Source organism: Cupressus sempervirens, chromosome 4, assembly GCF_028749045.1.
Source record: "Cupressus sempervirens isolate cs-2001-9-10 chromosome 4, ASM2874904v1, whole genome shotgun sequence".
NCBI lineage: Eukaryota > Viridiplantae > Streptophyta > Pinopsida > Cupressales > Cupressaceae > Cupressus > Cupressus sempervirens.
Window position 1 is genome coordinate 373,280,182 of NC_143121.1, and position 22,577 is coordinate 373,302,758.

Here is a 22,577-nt window from a genome sequence, read left to right on the forward strand (position 1 = left end):
TATGGTTTACCTTGAATTCTATATCACAAGCTCATCATAGTTATCTTCCACATGCTTCACATAATTCAAGAAAATAAAATAGTCAGCTCAAATTTGTCAAATTTTTTATTTAATACTATTTGTTGTCACTCAACAACTATATTGTTTTGTCACTCGACCAACACTAGTTCACTTGACAAACACTAAAGTTTACTAATGCTTGACACCAACTAAACTTTACTTGGTTTATACTAACAATCACTCATCTTGCACTATTTTTCAACTTTTCTTGACATCTCTTGTTTTTCACTCAACTTCCATTGATTTTTTCTCGGCTTACATTGACTGCTCGACAAGGTTTGGCAGACATTTTTCTTACTTGATCTTCTTCTAGTTTTAACTTGAGTAATATGTCATTTCAAAATTTAAGTAGATAAACAATACACTATAGTATTAATGTCTTACTTGGTCTTACTCCTTTTACATACCAACTAATTCAACATTTCTCTAGGTGCTATTGTTATATCTTCTTTTAGAATCCTCTTTATCAATCAACTAAATGATAGCTTTCAGACCAAAAAGTAATTGCCTTACCAGCAAGTAGTAGGTTTGACATCATTGACAAAATAATGATTGTTCCATTATAGGTTCTTCACTTCAAAACAATTTTATATCAATAATCTCTTTGGCATTGATGGAAAACCAATACTAACAATAATACCAAAAAAAAAAAAATCTTTGAAAATTCTTCATCTATCAGTGTAATATATGTCCTTCCTCTATGCAAGGTAATGTGAGCTTTTATGAGTTCCTTTACTTCTCCCTCTTCTTATATCTCCCTCATTACTTTCTCCCTTTTACTAGGTATATGTCTATGTATTTCTCCCTCTTTGACAACAATACCAAAGACTTCTCATCTCTATAAGAAAATATAAAAAAATTCTAGATTCTCCTTCTATCACCTTTCTTGTGACTATAAATCTTCTAATTTATCTTCTTCATTACTTTAGGTAACTCCTAAAGTAATATCCACTATATCAAGTTTTAAGATAAAACATTCAACTCAATTGATGTAGGGCACTACTCATGCATCCTAAGTATCTTTGGATAGGGGTATCACCCCTAGTTTACCTCTAAGATATTCATGTGCATCCTTAGGTGAATATTTTTTGAATATATCAGCTATTTTTTGTTTTCTATTGACATATTCCATCCTTACATCTTTGTCTTGAACTAACTCTCTCAAGTAATGATACTTGATTGTAATGTGCTTAGTTTTTGTGTGCATTATAGGGTCCTTTGATATATATATATATATATATACATATATATGCATGTATGTATTATCACAATAAAGTACCACACATTTAATGATTTCTCCCTTCATACCTTTGAGCAGCTATTTGTTCCATACCACATTTGTACAATTTACTACAACAGCCACATATTCAACTTTAATAGTAGATTGGGATATGCAGTTTTGTTTGTTGATGGTCTAGGTGACTAGTCTCTTTCCTAAGAAAAATGCTCCATCGCTTGTGCTCTTTATGTCATCAATGTTTCTATCCCAATCAACATTTGTGTGGGCTCTCAACTAAAAAAATTCATTTTTCTTGTAGTATAGACCATAGTCTGATGTTTGTTTTAGATATCTCATAATTCCGTTAACAACCATCAAATAATTCTTCTTAAGATTTATAGAGAATCTTGCAACAGTCCCAACAAATAAGGTAGTGTCAAGTTTTATTGCATTAACTATTGCAACTTTCCAATCATAGACTTGTACAATGTTTGATTCACATCAGTTGAATCATCATTCTTTGACAATTTGTGTCCTATCACCATAGGTGTGCTAACTAGTTTTGAATCTTTCAAACCAAAAGTTTTCAATATTTCTTTCACATACTTAGACTAAGTGATGTATATACCATATTTCATATGATATAATTGCAAACCAAGAAAGAACATGACCTCTCCAAACATAGACATCTCAAATTATTTCTTCATTTCATTTGCAAATACCTTACATAATGTATCTTGACCTCCAAATATGATATCATCAACAAAAATTTCAGCTAGTAAAATACCTTTACCTCCTTCTGTCTTCAAGTATAGATTATTGTTATCCCCAGTCTTCTCAAAACTATTCTTCACAAGATAATTCTAAAGCCTTTCATACCATGCTCTTGCAGCTTGCTCTAATCCATATAAAGGATTGTGTAGTCTACATACCATGTTTTTGTTGTTAGCATCAAAAAATCATTTTGATTGTTCTACGTAAACCTCTTCTTCTAATATGTCATTTAGAAATGGTTACTTCACATCTATTTGGTAAACTTTGAAACCTCTATATGCAAAGTAAGCAAGTAGAGTTCTTACTTCTTCCAATCTTGCAATAGGCAAAAATATTTCTCCATATTATATTCCTTCTTCTTGTGCATACCCCTTGAAAACTAATCTTCACCATTTTCATCTAACTTATTTCTATATACCCACTTGGTTCCAATCACATTCTTGTCTTCTGGTCTAGGAACTAGAGTCCATGGCTTTAATCTTGGCCTCATTGTCTAAGGCATATTTCACTGTCTTAGCCTCTTGAATTCTCAACAAACATGTATCACTTCTTAGCTTGTTTCTTGTCATTGGTCTAGCATCTTTATCTCTAATAATTTTTTTAGCAGGGTGAAGTCTTTTGGCATACCCTTAAAATCTTGGTTCTTCTCTTCTTTCTTCAATAGGTTTGTCAACTTCAAAACCACTATATACTTCTCTATTAGGTAATTTAACATTTCTTTCATGTATAGTTATCTCAGAGTTAGAATAAGTCCCAACTTTTGTTTGCAACTCAATTCTTGACTATAACTTGGTTCCTGAACGTAAGTTGGCATTCATTGTATGTGACTCAACAATCACAAAAACTTGTTGTTGATTTAAAACTTGGTCTACAACATATTCATCATTAGGCATATGTTCATAAAAGAATACAAATGATTTGTACTCTTAAAGTTCCTTTGTAGGTTCATCTTTATGTACCTCTATATATTCATCAAACTTCCCATTTGCACTTTCTACAACTTTGTTAGTGTTATTATTTAAACCCTTATAAGATTTACTTCTTGTGGAATAGCTAAGGAATATACCTTCTTTACTTTTAACATCTATTTACCATTCCTAAAATCATTAAGAACTTAGAACTTCCTTCCAAATACCTTAAAATATTTTACATTGGGCGAGTATCCATACCATAATTAAAAAGGTGTTGAATGAGTACCTTTCTTGACTTGCACATAGTTCAAGGTATGGACATCTATACTTACAACTTCTCTCTAGTTTTTCAAAGCAATATTCTTCTCCACAATGAGTGTCCTATCATAGTCCATTACATATATCTTCCTTCTTTCAACAATTTTATTTTGTGGAGGGGTTCTAGGTGAAGAAGGTTATCTTTTGATTCCTCTATCATTATAGAACATCTCAAATTCATTTGGTGTAAATTCTCCACCTCTATCAAATCTCAGACATTTCAAGATTTTTCCTATCTCATTTTTGACTCTAGCTAAGTACCACTTAAATATCTAGAAAGGATCAGATTTTTTTTTCAACAACATAATTTTCATCATCCTATAATAATCATCAAAAAATAGGATAATGTGCTTGTGACCTTTGTAGCTTTGCACATCAATTGGTCCACAGAAATTAGTATGAACAATCTCCAAATTCATTTTAGAGGTATGAGTCTTACTTTTAAAACTAGATTTTGCCATCTTTCTTAACTAACATTATTTACAAATCATATTATTAGGCTTCTTTAGTTTAGGTAAACCTCTAACTCTTTTCATGTTACTGATACTCACAAGTTATCAAAGTTAACATGGCATAACCTCTTATGCCATAACTAAAAATTATTAAATTCTACAACAAGACAAGTAGAATCATTCATATCAAGATAAAATCAATTACCTCTAGTCTAATCACCTTTCCCAATTAGTTTCTTGTCAATGTCATAGATCTTTACTATTTTTTTCTCAAACTAAACTTTGCAACCTGAGCTATTTAGTTGTGACACACTCAAAAAAGTATAGTTAAGTCCTTCAACATAATAAGCATTCTCACACATGATCTTTTTTATGATTTTGATAGATCATTTACTTTTGTTAGATAGGGTGCATACTTACCAAACCTTACACTATTTCCATCATAATAATCAATGGTAATGAGCTTATTTTTATCTCTAGTCATGTGATGTGAACACCAACTACTGATGATCCAATTGTCACTCTTGTTCACATAAGATACTAGTGTAGTTGCCTCATTCTTATTAGAATCATCCTTCATTGCAACATACACCACTTCATCATCATGCTTGTTAGATGCATCTTTGGTTTCCTCCTCGACAATGTAGCAAGACTCTTTATCTATATCTTTGTAATCTTTGACATCATCATCTCTTTTGCTTTTGCATTTTCCTCCATTTCTATTGTTCTTCTCTAGATATCTAGAAGGAATATAACCAACCTCATTTCAATTCAAACACATGATAGGTAGGTTACCTTTGCATTTTCCTTTTTATTTGTGAAATATCATTGCTAGAAATGCTTCAAGTTGTTCTATATCTTCCTCATTTGTACCATTGTCGCTAGAAACACATTTTACCATTTTCTTGTTCTCCCTAGGTTCCTTTAATGAAAATTTATCTTTGAAAGTAGATTCAACATTCTCAAATTTGAAGTTATCATACTTGGAAAGTTTAAAGGAAGTGAGCCTACCTACAAAACCTTCAAGGGATAAATTAGTACCAGGTATACATCTTATTTCTTATATGGAAGAAACTCTAATATCATAGATGGGTAGAAGTGTCCTCAATACTTTTCTCAATACAATATCATCATCAATGACACCATTAGATCCTCTAATAGAATTAAAAACACCTTTTATCCTAGAGTAATATTGATGTGGTAGCATCCTAGGTTTTCTTGCAATTTTGCACTTTTGTTCATTCTGTCAGTTGCTGTCAAGTTCTTGAGTTGATGCCAAGCCTTTTTTTTTCGAGTGATTGTTTGGGTGTTGAATGATTCCCTTTGGTTATCAAGTTCCTTTGGTTATTGAGTGACTTATTTGGATGCCAATTCATTCTGTTAGATGTGGAGTTCCCAGTTGCCACCGAGTGATTCTTTTGGATGCCAAGCTCATATTGATGCTGAGTGCCAACTTTGGAAAATCCTTCATTTACTAACTATCTATGTATTTGGGTTGACCTTGTATTCAATTTATGAATAGGTAGTTAATAACTATTGAAGGTTGACTTATCACTTTTTAATGTTCTAGAATCTTCTATAAGCCATTTTGGCAAGTATTTAAGGAGGTCTAGGTTTGAGTTTTAGGAGGGAGAGAGAAATCTAGACATAGAACCTGGAAGAGTAAGAAAAGAATGTGAAGTAGGATCATCGAGGATCATACTTGAATCTTTCTATGGTTGTAACTTAGAAGGCCTTATAGTTGGGCATGTATTTTGATCATTTGATGAATCTATAAGAAATATTTTGTTCTTGCCTTCTTAGTGCTATATTTGTGTTGTGTTTTCCACTATGTTGACTCTTGCAGATGGATTGGATAGCTAGGTGTACCTTTCTCCCAAGTTTTTATTTCCTGCATGTGTCAAGTGGTATCATAAAGTGAGGTTCATCCTTGTGGAGATTGGATCATGTAAAATCTTGATTCAATTTTTGTTGTAGGGTGGTAGATCTATGGATTTGACCTATAACATGTAGAGGGTTACGATCTAGTGGGAACCTAATTTGCAAAGATGGTTCATGGTAGAGAAAATGTTGATAATGCTATATTGGATCAATTGAGAGAAATTGTAGCCAGACTAGATGCTGTGGAGACAACCCAAAGGAGAGGAGCACATCTTGATGATGTAAGTGATGATGAAGCAGTAGCACCAAACCCTAACCTAGAATAGGAAGAAGACCAAGATGAAGAAAGGTTGTCAATAGTGTTGTATAGGGCTAATTCAAAGCTTGTTGTAGAAGTTGTTCCTTATGATGGAAAATTAGATACCAATTCTATGTTAGATTGGATCTCTAATATGGAGAATTTATTTGAGTATGAAAATACTCTTGATAATAGGAAGGTGAAGATTGTAGTTACTAGGCTGAAAGATCATGCTTTGCTATGGTGGGAGCATTTGCAAATGGATAGACAAAGGAGAAGAAAGGAGAAGATCAAAACTTGGTCAAAGATGGTGAACAAGGTAAAGAAAAAATTCCTTCTTGCTGATTACCAAGTTATCTTGTTGAGAAAGATGCAAAATTTGAGACAAAAGGACATGAGTGTGAAGGAATATACTGAAGAATTCTATAGATTGGACATTAGATCTGGACATGTGGATGATGATGTTGAGAAAATTGCAAGGTACATAAATGGACTAAGATCTAGAATTCAATATGAAATAAGCTTTGTGAAGTTGGAAAGTGTGGAAGAAGCCTACCAATATGCCTTGAAGGCTAAGGAAATCTTGACAAATAAGCATGAACAAAGACAAAGAGGTAGAGGTGGTAGATTACAAAGAGGAAGAGGTAGATCTTATGGAGAAGGTAGTAGATCTAACAATTTTGTGCAAGAAAAAAGTAAATCTAAATGGAAGAATGATGAAAAAGGTAAGACCAAGTAGAAAAATGGTAATTCCTACCGAGGAAGAGGTAATTCTTATTTTAGAGGTGGTTTCTGTGGTAATTGTTTTAAAGTGTGGTAAAGAGGGACATATTTCTTTTGAATGTAGAACCTCTAAAAGTGGGCAAGGTAACAAAAATGTTGTGATTCAAGAAGATGATGAGGGTTCACCAAGTGGACCTGAGGTTGGAGAAAAATTGATGGTGAGAAGAACCTTATGTAATAAGGGAAGTGATGAGGAACCTATCCTTAGAAGAATTCTTTTCAAAACAAGATGTAAGATGGCTGAAAAATATTGCAAAGTGATCATTGACAATGGAAGTTCTACAAATTTGGCATTAGAAGAGTTGGTTACAAAGTTACAGTTATAGAGGCTAAAGCATCCTAAACCCTATCATGTTTCATGGATCAAAGATGAGTATAAGATATTGGTAAGAGAGAAATGCCTTGTAAGGTTCAAGATTGGACATTACTTTGATGAAGTTTTGTGTGATATTATGCCTATGGATTGTTGTCATATTCTATTGGGTAGACCTTTGCAATATGATAGATATGCTATACATGATGGAAGATTGAATCAATATACTCTTTGGGTGAATGGGAAGAAGCAAATATTGTTGCCTTTGATTGAAAATCAAGATGAGGTTAATCATACTACTATGAAAATTTGCATGGTTAATGGAAAACAATTTGAAAAAGAAACAAAAAAGAATCAAGTTATTTTTGCTATAATTCCAAAGAAATTGAGTTGTTTTCAATAGTAGCCCAGTGCTAGAAAATAGTGTTAGCTGAGTACTAGTCAGCGGTGACTGAGTGACATCTGATAGTATTGACTAAGTACCAGAAGAAATTACAAAATTGCTAAAGGAATATAAAGAGATTTTTTCAAAGGATATACTCGATGGTTTACCTCCAATGAGAAGTATAAGTCACTGTATGGATCTGATTCCTGGAGCTACTTTGCTAAATAAAGCACCATATAGATTGACAACTATAGAGAATGAAGAACTTAACAAACAAGTGCATGAGTTGTTGTAGAAAGGTTTGATCAGAGAAATTTTAAGTCCATGTGATGTACCTATTTTATTAGCACCTAAATAGAATGGAGAATGGAGAATGTGACTGATTCTAGGGCTATTAACAAGATCACAATGAAATATAGGTTTCTTATGCCAAGGATGGATGACATAAAGAATTGTTTGAGTGGAGCAAAGTATTTTACAAAGATTAATTTGAAGAGTGACTATCATCATATCAGAATTAGAAAAGGTGATGAATGGAAGACTACTTTTAAGACAAAAGATGTTTTGTATGAATGGTTGGTTATGCCTTTTGGTTTGATTAATGCACCTAATACTTTCATGAGGTTGATGAATGATGTTCTAAATTTTTTTGGGTAAGTTTGTGGTTGTTTATTCGGATGATATTTTGATATTCAGTAAGACTAAGGAGGAACATCTTGAGCATATTAGACAAGTATTATAGAGGTTGAAGGAGAAAAAGTTGTTGATTAATCTAAAAAAGTGTTCTTTTATAAAAGAGGAGATTTTATATTTGGGATTTGTGATTTCAAATGATGGTTTGAGAATGGATCTTGAGAAGCTTAAAGCAATTTTGGAGTGGCCTACAAATGAGAATGTGGGTGAGGTAAGATCATTTCATGGTTTTGCTAATTTTTATAGGAACTTTATAAGAAATTTTACTTTTATTTGTAATGCTATGACTAAGACAATGAGAGGAGATAAAAAGGAATTGAAGTGGAAACATGGAGCTTATAAGATTCTTGGTATTGGGTTTGCCTAGTTTTAACAAAGTATTTCAAGTTGAATGTGATGCAAGTAGTAATGCAATAGAAGCTATACTAAGTCAAGAAGGTAAACCTATCGATTTCTTTAGTGAAAAGTTGAATGATACTAAAAGAAAGTATTCTGTGTATGATCAAGAATTTTATGTTATTTTTCAAGCTTTGAAGAAGTGGAGACATCATTCAATTCTTAAGGAGTTTGTGTTTTGTACTGATCATAAAGCTTTATAGTACTTGGGAAGTCAACATAAATTGAATCAAAGACATATGAAGTGGGTTGAGTATTTGTAGAGTTTTACATTTTTCATCAAGCATAAGAGTGGAGTTATTGATAGAGTTGTTGAATCATTGAGTAGAAGACGTTCTTTGTTGACTGAAATGAAGGTTTAAGTTCTTGGTTTTGATGAAATGAAAGAGTTGTATGATGTTGATCCTAATTTTTTTGAGGCGTGGAGAGAGTGCAAAGCACCAAATTTGAAAAATCACATTAGGAAGTATGATGAATATTTCATTCAAGAAGGTATGTTGTTCAAAGGTATTTAGTTGTTTTTTCTTAGAATTTCTATGAGATTGAATATGATTAAAGAAAATCATAGTGGTGGATTGGCTGAACATTTTAGAATTGATAAGACATTGAATTTGCTGAAGGAGAAGTATTATTGGCCACAAATGTATAAGGATGTTCACAAATTTGTGGAGAGTTGTGGAGTTTTTCAAGTTGCAAAAGGAGTAAGTTAAAATACTAGTTTGTATACACCCATTACTATTTTTGAGAAACCTTGGAGTGACATTAGCATAGATTTTGTTCTTGGATTGCCTAAGATAGTGAAAGGGTATGATTCTATATTTGTTATAGTGGATAGATTTTCTATAATGGATCATTTCATACCATGTAAGAAGACATCAAATGTTGAGCATGTTGCTAAATTTTTCTTTAAAGAGATTGTGAGATTGCATAGGTTACGAAAAAGCATTATTTATGATAGGGATAGTAAGTTTGTTGGTTATTTTTGGATGACTTTATGGAAAAAGATGGGTACTGAGTTGAAGTTTTGTTTTACATTCCATCTACAAACAGATGGATAGACAGAGGTTGTGAATAGAAGCTTATGTAATTTGTTGAGATGTTTAGTAGGAGACAAGCCAAGTATTTGGGAAATTTTATTGGCACAAACTGAGTTTGCATATAATAATTCTATGAATAGGAGTACAAGGAAGACACCTTTTGAGATTGTTACTAGAATGGAGCCTAGAAGAGTATCAAATTTGAGGGATGTTGTCGATGAAAACAAGAGAAGTGTTGTAGGGGAAGCATTTTTTGATTTTATGGAGTCTTTACATAATGAAGTGAGGTTGAGGTTGGAACAAAGTAATTAGAAGTATAAGGAGAATGCTGATAAGTCTAGAAGAAATCTTGATTTTGAAGTTGGTGATGAGGTGATGGTTCATTTGAAGAAAGGAAGATTTCTTGTTGGAACATATAGTAAGTTGAAGATGAAGAAGTTTGGACTTTGTTAAATCTTGAAGACGTTTGATAGTGGTAATGCTTATGAAGTTGAGTTACCTGATGACATGGATATATCTCCTATATTCAATATTTTTGATTTATATAAGTATCATGAGTTAGATGATAAAGTTGCTATACCTAATGATTATCCTAAGAAGCATATTGGAGAAGTTGAATAGATATTGAATCAGAGAATCGACAAGAACACAAGAGGAAGAGATTACTATGAATATTTGGCGAAGTGGAAGAATAGACCAATTGAAGATGCTACATGGATTTCTCAATCTGAGTTAGATGTAGCTTAGGTTGTGACACTTGCATGATTTAGGAGAATTATTTCTCCAACCTTGGTTTTTTGATGCAGGAGCATCCTATGTTTTCTTGTAATCCTACACTTTTTCTCATTCTATCAATTGTCATCAAGTTCTTGAGTTGATGCTAATCCTTTGGTTGTCGAGTGATCCTTTGGGTGCCAAGCAATTCCCTTTGGTTTTAAAGTGACTTCTTTGGATGCCAAGTCATTCCTTTAGATGTCAAGTTCCCAGTTGTAGATGAGTGATTCCTTTGGATGCCAAGCTTGTATGGATGTCGAGTGCCAATTTTGGAAAAGCCTTCATTTGCCAAGTATCTGTGTCTAGTTCTAGTTTGGGTTGACCTTGCTTCTATTTAATTTATGAATAGGTAGTTAATAATTATTTAATGCTGACTTGTGGTTTTTCAATGTTCTAGAATCTTCTATAAGTCATTTTTGCAAGTATTTAAGGAGGTCTAGGATTGAGTTTTAGGAGGGAGCAAGAAATAGAGAAGTAGAACCTAGAAGAGTAAGAAAAGAATGTGAAGTAGGATCATTGAGGATTGTACTTGAATCTTTTCATGGTTGTAACCTAGAAGACCTTATAGCTGGGCATGTATGTTGATCATTTGATGAATCTATAAGAAATATTTTGTTCTCCCCTTCTTGGTGTTTTATTTGTGTTGTGTTTTCTATTGTGTTGACTCTCACAGGTGGATTGGATAGTTGGGTGTGCCTTCGGCTTGGGTTTTCATTTCCTATCTACATCAAGTGGTATCAGAGAGTGAGGTTCATCCTTGTGGAGATTGGATCATGTAGAACCCTAATTCAAATTTGGTTGTATAGTGGTAGATCTATGGATCTGACCTATAACTTACAAAGGGTTATGATCTAGCAGGAACCTGATTTGCAAAGATGGTTTGTGGTAGAGGAAATGTTGATAATGCTATATTGGATCAATTGTGACAAATTGTAGCTAGATTAGATGCTATGGAGACAAAACAGAGGAGAAGAGCACATCTTGATGATGTAAGTGATGATGAAGCAATAGCACCAAGCCCTTACCCAGAATAGGAAGAAGACCAAGATGAAGAAAGGTTGTTAAGAGTGTTTTCTAGGGCTAATTCAAAGCCTATTGTAGAAGTTGTTCCTTATGATGGAAAATTGGATAGCAATGTTGTGTTAGATTGGATCTCTAATATGGAGAAGTTCTTTGAGTATGAAAATACTCCTGATAATAAGAAGGTGAAGATTGTAGTTACCAGGTTGAAAGGTCTTGCTTCACTATAGTGGGAGCATTTGCAAACAGATAGACAAAGGAGACAAAAGTAGAAGATCAAAACTTGGCCAAAGATGGTGAACAAGGTCAAGAACAAATTCCTTCCAGTTGATTACCAAGTTAGCTTGTTGAGAAAGATGTAAAATTTGAGACAAAAGTACATGAGTATGAAGGAATATACTAAAGAATTCTATAGATTAGACATCAAATCTAGACATGTGGATGATGATGTTGAGAGAATTGCAAGGTACATAAATTGTTTGAGATTTGGAATTCAAGATGAAATAAGCTTTCTAAAGTTGGAAAGTGTGGAAGAAGCATACCAATATGTCTTGAAGGCTAAGGAAATGTTGACAAAGAAGCATGAAAAAAGACAAAGAGGTAGAGATGGTAAATTCAAAAGAGAAAAAGGTAAATCTTATGGAGAAGGTAGTAGATCTGACAATTTTGTGCAATACTTAAACTTTGTAGGTCACTATCCTAGGTCAAAAAAATTAGAAGATTGGTTGAAAGAATGAATACTAATGATATTCCTATGGGGGAGTATTTTAGATATGTTACTACAATGATATGTTACATTCATGATTGAGTTTTTCATTGATGTCAACATAATATTTTTCTGTGGTATCTGATAGAAGAACAATAGAAAGATCAAGCTGGTATGAATAGCTAGTTGAGTGTTTACACTATCCAAGGTTATGGGAGATACTTCTAAGTATCTAGTATATTTTTTAATGCCAAAATAGGAAAGGATAATTATAGAAGAAGTTATGTAAGTTTTGGTGATGTCTATTCTAAGATAGAGTTTATAGAGGCATGCTCTGATAAACTTGTTATATCTCTTAGTAGAGTTTTTTTTTTTAGAATCAAGGTTGAGGACATGAATAAGACATGTTGGTGATGATGTGTCTAAGCACACTCACCATAATATTACATGTATGAAAAGTTATTCAAGTTGCAAGGTGGAAGATTAATGTTATCACTAAGTGTGACATGTTCTTAACATGGTCTTATAATAATTAAATGTGAATTTCTAATAGCCAACTTAGGGAATTGTCTAGTCAACATATATGGTGTAATTGTCTATGCACATTTTATTATGGTTGTTCTTTACATTGGTTGAATTGTTAAGTTTGTTTAAAGAAGATAAATGTTTTATTTGTTCGATAACTGAATCACCCTCCACCTCCCCTCTCAGTAATCTTGGTGGACTATTGTTTCTAACAAAAGAAACTTTGCAGAAATGTAAACATGAAACAACATAAGAACATTTACACAATTTGACACAAGGATTTTATGTAGAAACCTAATTTGAAAAAAAATCACCAATAACATGCTACTAATTCTCACTCTTCTAAAGTGATGCCCTATGAAAGGGAAACCTTGTTAAAGGTTACAATGCACACTGTTAAATGTGACTCAGTTAAAAGATTTCAACCACCTTGTTAGAAGTGAGCCTTGTTAGAGGACTTTAGACCATTCTATTAGAATTTCATCTAGTTAAATAATTTATAAATGACTATTAGGCCAACCTTAATCCAAAGGATTTCCCCTAGATTGATACAATGATTAAAGAGTAATAGTAAGGCTTGATCTGATAACCAATTACAACTCACTTGTAGATTATAGATCTTTGTTTTAGTCCTCCATTCTACTTGGAATTCACAGACTTTAGCTCTGATAGCTTATTCATCCTTCAAGAATTCATCCTCTTAAGCCTTCTTGCTTTGCATGCCAATTGCAGACACCTCTATTTGGCCACTAAATGAAGCAATACCCTAGACTCCTTGTCTTCCTTAGGTCCTCACACATGACAACCTTTTCTTATGACTAGCTATATCTATAAATAGAGAATTAAGATCTTTTTCTGTTTAAATACAATCGTCCATTTTAGGGTTAGGTAGGATTGGGTAGGATAAAATGAATCTACCTACTTTTCCATTTTGTTCCTCTAGAGACATCTTCTACAATCTTCCTTGAATTCACCTCAAAATAGTTTACCTTAAAGTTTGTGCCACCAACTCATCATAATTATCTTCCACACATTTCACATAATTTAAGAAAACAAAATAGTTAGCTTAGATTAATCAAATCTTTGATGTAACACTATTTATTATCACTCAACAACTATACTATTTAGTCACTTGGCCAATAGTGGTTCACTTTGAAAACACTAAAGTTTACTGATGCTTAACAGTAGATAAAATTTACTCAACATATACTAACAATCACTTGGCTTGCACTATTTTGCATCTTTTCTCAACACATCTTGTTTTTCACTTGGCTTCCATTGATTTCTGCTCAGGTTGCATTGATTGCTCGATAAGGCTTGGCAAACACTTTACTTATGTGATCTTCTTCTAGTCTTAACTTGAGTAATCTTTCATTTTAGACTTTAAGTAGATAAACAATACACTATAGTATCAATTTCTTACTTATTCTTAGTACTTCTTTTACATACCAAATAACTCAACCTTTCTCAAAGTGCTATTGTTATCTCCTCTTTTCAAATCATCTTCATCAATCAACTAAATGATAGATTTCAGAACAAAAAGCAATTGTCTCACCAAAAGGTAGCAAGTTTGACATCATTGAAAATATAATTATTTTTCCATTATAGGTTCTTCACTTCAAAAAAATCTTATATCAATAGTTAATTCAACCATAATCATTTCATATGTGCCATTTTTTTTGGAAATTGCATCTATATCTTCAATCAAAAGAGCAGTCATTATTGCTTCATCAATATTGAATTCATAAGGCATAGGCCTTAACCATGCAATTCTTGGTAACATTGCCTAAGCATGTACAAAATCTTTATCTACTATAAAACATATCTTATCATAATGTTTATCCACAATTGATTCAGGGATCCTCATTTAATTTTTAATTTTTCTTTTGAATACATCAAAGTAGTTATCCTTGATTGCTTGAAAATTTTTTGCCAACTAATTTATTAGCCCATTTATCTATTCTTTATATGTCCTGTGTCTATCCCAAACTATAGTACCAATTTTAGGAAAATAATTTTGAACATAAAAGAATATAAAAACTAGAAAAGATCCAAACCTACCTGATGTGTTCTTTTCTTTTTTAATTGCTCCCAAATTCTCTATTAATTGTTGTGGTTGTAGCTTGGCAAGGTAATAAGAAAGATCATTTTTGATAATTTTACAGCCTAGGTCTACTACAATGCATGACACATTGTTTAATCTATTGGATTGGTAGAATTTGTGTGCTATCGCATGTACTGCAAACTCAATTATAGGATCATCAATCCAATTCATTGACATCCCTCAACCATTCTATTTTGCTTTAGTTAATTTCTCAATGTCATTTCATGTTGTTCTCCTTATATTCTTGGCTGATCCAAGGTGGAGTATCCAATAACTCGATGCAATATGGCCTTGTTGATCTTGATGGTTCCTTCTTCTAACAATACCTTCATATCATGAATGTGGCTTAGTATGATTTAAATCCAATTGAATTTGAAGAATTTTGGAAAACCTACGGCATGAGTAAAGCCTTTCTCAACAATGATTTTATTTTCATCTTTCAATACTCCATTGTTGCATAGCTTCTCATAACCTACCCTTATCTTGAAATCTTTGATTTCTCCTACTTTGAACAAATAACATGATCTTACATCTAGAATGGTTAAAACTCTAGGTGGAATTGATGGCATGGCACCAATATCATCTTTAGTCTTTTCAAAATTCACACAGTTCATGAAGTTTAGTAGAGGGCACTAGTCATTCCTCACAATTTGAGCATTGCTATCTTTCAAAAAAATTCTTGCAAATGCCATTTGAATCTAGGGTTTTGAAAACAAGCTCTATTAATGTATCCTTAGAAAATAATTAACTCAACAATTTAAACTAGAAATTACTCACTTTATCAAACTTGCCAATGCTTCATTGTTGTCACCAATCGTTCCACTATCAAATAGTCCTATGTTTATTTCCTTGTATAGTGTGTCATTTTGTTGAATTGTTATCTCTTTCCTTTTTCTTGGTGATTTACTTAAATCTTCTCTTGCTCCTTAAAATTGTTGCAATATGATCTAGATTTCAATCCTTTGGTTCTCAATAATTTTTGAATTTCTCCATCTCCAAAATCTAATCTTCTCAAGCTGTTAGACTTTTTCCAGGAGAACTAATCTCTCGTACTGATTCTTGGAAGTAGTTGATGGGAAACAAGATATTACAAAGATAGGGTAATCATGATCTTAAACTTTTACTTACAAAACCAAATTTATGAATTTAAACCTAATTCATCTCATACCTTATATCTAACTTCAAAACTATAATGCTTAATTGTAAGTGAATACATTACATCCATGAAAAGATTCAACACATAACATAAATGATTTGGTTACCTAGAAACACTTCAATGTGAAGGTAAAACTAGGGTGGAGATGAAACCCACAAAGATTCATTGTTGCAACAATAAAGTTAATTTGTTACGGTTATAAATTTTGACCCTACAAAATGCTCTATGATGTAAGGGCTCTTCTTTATTAAAAGATATTAAGATTTCTAAGTCTTACCCCATTGAAGGATTTCACACTTACAAATAAGTAAGGAATCTATTAGGAGATTTACATAGACCTATTAGGATCACTCGGTTAAGAGATTTTCCCTAACTTAATTTTTTATAATTGATTTACTACTTAACCCTCATTTTTTTCAACAAATTGATTTTGGATCTCCTTTATTCAATGTGATCTCTTAACTCCATTATGTCCTTCACTACTTAGATTGTTCTATCTGATCTCCTTTTAGACTCATCCTTTGTTTCTCTTTTCTATCCTTGTTCGCTCCTTCACTTGCACATACATAGATTCATTCATCTACACATTCCATACTAATACTACAGTTAGAACCCTCCTTAAATAGACAATCTTTAAAAAATTTGGATCATAATCAATGGTTTACAATTCATCTTCTTTTTTCATTTTCTTTTAATTTTTGATTTGTTGATTTTCTTTCCTTGGGATCATTGCCTTCTATAAAGATGCATAATCTCCATCTTAAGTGTCTCTAAAATTATTAAATATCATATAGATGTTAGCCAAAAATAATTTACATAGGTGTCTGTGTGATTACAAACTTGTATGACAAACTTTTTTGCTCGACATCTAAATGTTTTGACACTTGGTCATTGCTAACATTCATACTAGCACTCAACTTCTATAAGCTTGATTCTTACTATTTTCTTGATAAAAACTATCTTCCACTTTACTTAATCCTAACTATGTTAGCTTGGCTCATATATACACCCAATCTTAATTGGGGTACTCGAAAATCACTGACTTGTTCGACATATAATGTAAAATAAACAAGTCCTCAGCCTTTACTAGTAGACTCGATTGTAATGATGACCATTGAACCTTGCCTGATAAATGACTAAGTGTTTGCACACTAATTGGAAACATACACATAGATACCAACACTATAGAGTCCTCCAAAAGTGACTAGTGAATTTAGTATCTCTATCTAAAACAATAGTCTTTGGTAATCCATGCAATCTCATCATTTCTAAAAAAAATAGATCTTCTATGTGTAGTGCATCTGAGGTCTTCTTATAATGTATGAAACATTCCATATTATAAAATTTATCAACTACCCCAAAGCCAAAATCATAACCTCTTTGAGTTCTAGGTAATGTAAGAACAAAATCCATATTCATATCTTCCCAAGGTCTACTAGGAACATGTAAAGTTTATACAAGCCCACATGCTAACTAGTTCCTTTAGCTATTTGATAAATTATGTAACTTTTCACTAGCTCCTAAACATCCATTACATCTTTTGCTAAAAGTATCTCTCTAAAACCAAATTCATTATCTTATTAATCCCATAATGTCCTACAAGTCCACCACTATGTTTCTCTTTAGTGATAGTGTCTCTCATAGATCCTCTTGGTATACAAAATTGAATTATTTAAACAAAATTTCCTCTTGTATGAAATACTCAACTCATTTGTTCTCCCCATACAATATGTGATTCTTACAAGCCTTCCAAAGTTCTAAAAAATTGGGATCAATTTCATACAAGTTCTTCAAATCATCAAATCCAATCACTTCAACCATCATCTCTATCAAAAAACTTATCCTTCAGCTTAATGCTTCTACTACCCTATTTGATTGTCCACTCCTATGTTTTAGCACATAAGAATATTGTTTGGATATACTCTATCCATTTCATGTGTCTATGATTCAAATTTTTTTTACTACCCAAGTACTATAAGGCTTTATGATTAGCATACAATACAAACTCCTAAGGCATCTTGAATAATATCTCCATTCCTTCAAATATAGAATAATTGCATATAAATCTTTATCATAGATTGAATATTTCTTTGTAGCATCATTCGAATTTTCACTGTAAAAAGATACAATTACAATTACACTCCCACTAGCATCACAATCAACTTGAAAAACTTTAGAAAAATTAGGAAAAAGAAGTGTATGTAATTCTTTGACCTTTTGTTTTAATGCTTTAAAGATTTTCTTTTCTCTATGTTTCCATGTGAACTCCACTTTTTCTCCTCTCATTGTCTCTATGATGACATTTTATATTGAACTAAAATTTATGATAAACTTTCTAGTCTAGACCACTCACATATAGCTTTTTCCTTTTCAAGATCCATCTTTAATCCATCAACAAATATTACAAAACTTAGATGTACAAGATCCTTCTTCATAAATAAATATTTCTTTAGATTGATCGACAACTTCTCCTCTTTTAGCCTCTTCAACACTTGTGTGATATGCATTAGGTGATCTTCTTCGGATTTATTGAACATTAGTATGTTATCAAGATACACAATCCCACATTTTCCCAATAATTTCTTCAATACCTTATTCATAAATCTCATAAAAGTACTAGGTGCATTAGTTACACCAAAAGGCATCAACAACCTTCACACAAACATTTATTAGTCTTAAAATAAATCTTCCACTCATCTCCTTCTCTAATTATGATATGATGATAACCAACTATTCAAATCAATATTGGTATTTAATATTGTGCTACACTCAAACAATCTAGAATGTCATCCATCTTAGGCAAGAGAAACCTATATCTTGATGTTATTTATGTTTATGGATCTAGAATCAGTGCACATTCTCCACTTCCCATTCTTTCTAGGTGCCAACACTGCATGTACTACACAAGGACTCAAAATTTCTCCAATAAAACATTTCTCAAGAAATTATTACTTATCTATTCCATTCCTCATTCTCTACAGGTGTTAATCTATGTAGTTTTTTATAGGAAAACTAGCTCCAGGTATAAAGTCTACATAATGACTAATACTTCTTATAGGAGGTAATCAATTAGGTAAATTGTATAAAAAAGTGTCTTTAAATTTTTTCAATAAGGATTTAATCTCAAGTACATGTCCAAGTCCATCCTATTTCTCTTTATTTCCATGAAGCAAAGAAAAACAATATTTTTGATACTTTATTTCTTTAATAAACCAATTTCCTTCAACCAATAAAACTCTAACTATGGTACAACAATTTTCCTTACATTTTCCTATCAAAGGTTACAAGACATTCTTCTATATATTAACCCAAATAATATTTTGATTCAATATATCCTTATGTAAAGCTACTCTATTATATTGCCAAGGTCTTCCCAAAAGAATATGACAACAATCCATAGGCATAACATCACATTAAGACTTCATCATAGTAATTTTTTGTCTTAAATTACATAAGGAAATGTTCACTTACCTGTAACTTGTTCTCATCCTTGATCTAGACAATGTGATAAGGATTAGGGTCCTTCAACATTTGCAACTATATTTTAGAAACCAATTCATCTAATGCTAAATTATCCAAACTGTCACTTTCAATGATTACCTTGCAACATTTTCCTTCAATATTACATTTTCTTTTGAATAGAATTTTCCTCAAAACAAGTTCATCATCTAGTTTTTCATTCCACAAAGTTCTTATGATCATCATTTTCTCTCCATTCTCAAGTTCATTAAGTAGATCAATAACTTCTTGAATTAAGACATTCGTACTACTACTTCCAATATTTATTTTTTTCTAGAAAAAGGTACATTCAAATACTCCATGCCCTTCTTCTCCACATTTTAAACAAGTGCTCTTAAACTAGGGTCTCTCTTCTATTTTACCATTACTATTATTTCAAGAGTAACCAAAAAAGTTACCTCAAGTGTATTTTCTTCTTCCTCTACTAGCATTATCTTCCAATTTTCCATTGCCATGAGATGAAATATTAGATCTACAACTTTCTCCATAAGATATGTCTCCACTCCCCTAAAGTCTTCCTCCTCTTTTCCTTTGTATTTGTTCTTGTTTTATTTTTCAATATCCCTTCAGCTCTTAAGGCATACAAGTATGGTTCTTCCACACTTTCCATTCTCATAAATTTGATTTCATTTAGATAACTAGAAACATTTTGAACCTCATCATTATCATTTACATGTCTAATCTCCCACTTATAAGTTTTTTTAGTTTAGTCTTGTACAATCATATCTTTCTATCTTAGGTTTTTCATTTTTCAAATTACCAACCATTTTCACCCAAGTCTTGATGTTTTCCTTCCCCCTTCTTTTTTTATCACTTTACAACTATTCCCATCAAAGAAAAATATGTCCTCTCAATTTAGTGTCTTTTCCCGTCACTTTCCTATCCTTAGGGATACTTTCATAATCAAATTACTTTTCTATCTCTAAGATCCCATCCAACAAAGCATATGTATCAAGATTTCAATAGTAACTTGAAAGTTTAAAAGAAGGTATAAATATTTCTTTAGAAAAATATCTCAAAATTATTTCCTCATCTTGTTCCATTTCAGGTTTTGGATTAGGTTCAATGATATCTTCTTCATCACCAACATCATCAATATGCACCCCTCTTCATTTCCATGTCTAGTCTCTCACTTATAAGTTTTTTTAGTTTAGTCTTGTACAATCATATCTTTCTATCTCAGGTTTTTCATTTTTCAAATTACCAACCATTTTCACCCAAGTCTTGATCTTTTCCTTTCCCCTTCTTTTTTTATCACTTTAAAACTATTCCCATCAAAGAAAAAAATGTCCTCTCAATTTAGTAGCTTTTCACCTCACTTTCCTATCCTTAGGGATACTTTCATAATTAAAGTACTTTTCTATACTTTTCTGAGATCCAATCCAACAAAGCATCAATATCAAGATGTCTACAGTAACTTGAAAGTTCAAAAGAAGGTATGAATAGTTCTTGAGAAAAATATCTCAAAATTATTTCTTCATCTTGTTCCATTTCAGGTTTAGGATTAGGTTCAACATTATCTTCTTCATCACTAACATCATCAATATGCCCTCCTCTTCTCTGGGCTATCTCAACAACTTCAAGCCTTGCTATAATTCTCCTCAACATTTCCATGCTAGCATTATGTACATTTCCTCTACCTCAAACCATTTTTTATAATATTTTCTACAAGAATTGTAACTCTTTTCAAGTCATAGGCCCAAAACTAAATACGCCACCCTACAACCACCTTTAATTGGGGATATCCATGATCCCAAAACTTCACAAGGAAGGGAAAAAATTATTTGATACCAGATAACATGAAGTAAAATGTTGGTATGAAAAAAGGAACATTCACCAACCACCTTGCTAGAGTAAACATATAGAATCCAACACAAAAGATGGAATGACAACAACTATATATTGATTTCAATATAGATATGGTGAGACAATCTCATTACAATGTTCTAGGCATAAGGCCTACCTAGTTGCAATCATAAACCTCAAAATTAAAATCAATGAGCTTAAAATTATGGGCATACATCCCCAAATACTTCTATTTTATTTTTTGCTAGATTTATTTCTCCTAACTCCATCCTAGATCTCAATATGTAGCTATGAAAACCACAAGTTAATTGTCAAGTATAATTACTACAAAGTTTAGGTCCTACCCCAAAGGGAAAATCAATGACTACTTAGATAAGAAAATTAACATCTAAAGACACCAATATAGGTCAATGTGCGATCTAAAAATATGTCCCCAAGGTAGTAAAAATCCTTGAAATCACAAAAACATCACAAAAGCTGAAACACCACATGTTACTTATACTAGGAAATCAACATGCCTCAAGAAAGGAGAAGGATAACTCTTCAATGAGATGGAATTAAGTTATGTGAACGTAAGAGGATGACACATGGTAGGTCAACATCAAGAAAAAAACTACACAAAATAGAATAAAATGAAAATCAAGGGATGTAAAACATGAAATATTTTTGGGTGATGCAAGATTTCCAAAAGAAACAAAGATTATCCTACATCACTTTTCACCTTTTTGAACTAGAGTCACACTTATGTGTTGGAAATATTGTAAAAAGCTAAGTTACTAAGAGGGGAGGGGTGAATCAATAACTTCTAAAGATTTCAACCCAATTAGTAATTAATTATTTATAGGAATTTTGATCTAACTTCATGCATGAGAAACTTAGAAAACATGAAAACATACACAACACTTTGACACATAGATTTGGTGACCCAGAAACCTTCCAAATAGAAAGTAAAATTGGGGTGGAGACAATATGCATAAGCTTTAGTACTATAGTATAAAGTTGGCCAATTAAGGCTTACATTGATCACTTCTGATATCCTGCCTGGTTAGGAGCAATAAGGACTGCTAGGTCCACCTTGTGAAAGGATTTACAAAACTACAATAAAGAATGCACTTGATAAGGAGATTTAAATAAGACTGTTAGGTCTACCTTGTTAAAGGATTCAATTGATCCACCTATTAGAATGAAGTAGTATCTAATCTCTGATCTACAACCTAGTTTGCTAAGTGAGATTCCCTTGAGTGTACAAATCACCTTACTATGATAAATGAATCCTTTCTACTCCTTATACTACTATGGCCTTTTTAATTCACATTTTTTCTCTTTTATAATGATTATATCACTTCCTCTTTGATTCCATACATACATTGGATGTGATAAAATACATTACATATATATCAATCCAATTACATAATTACAAAGTCGACCACAATTCAAGTTTACACAA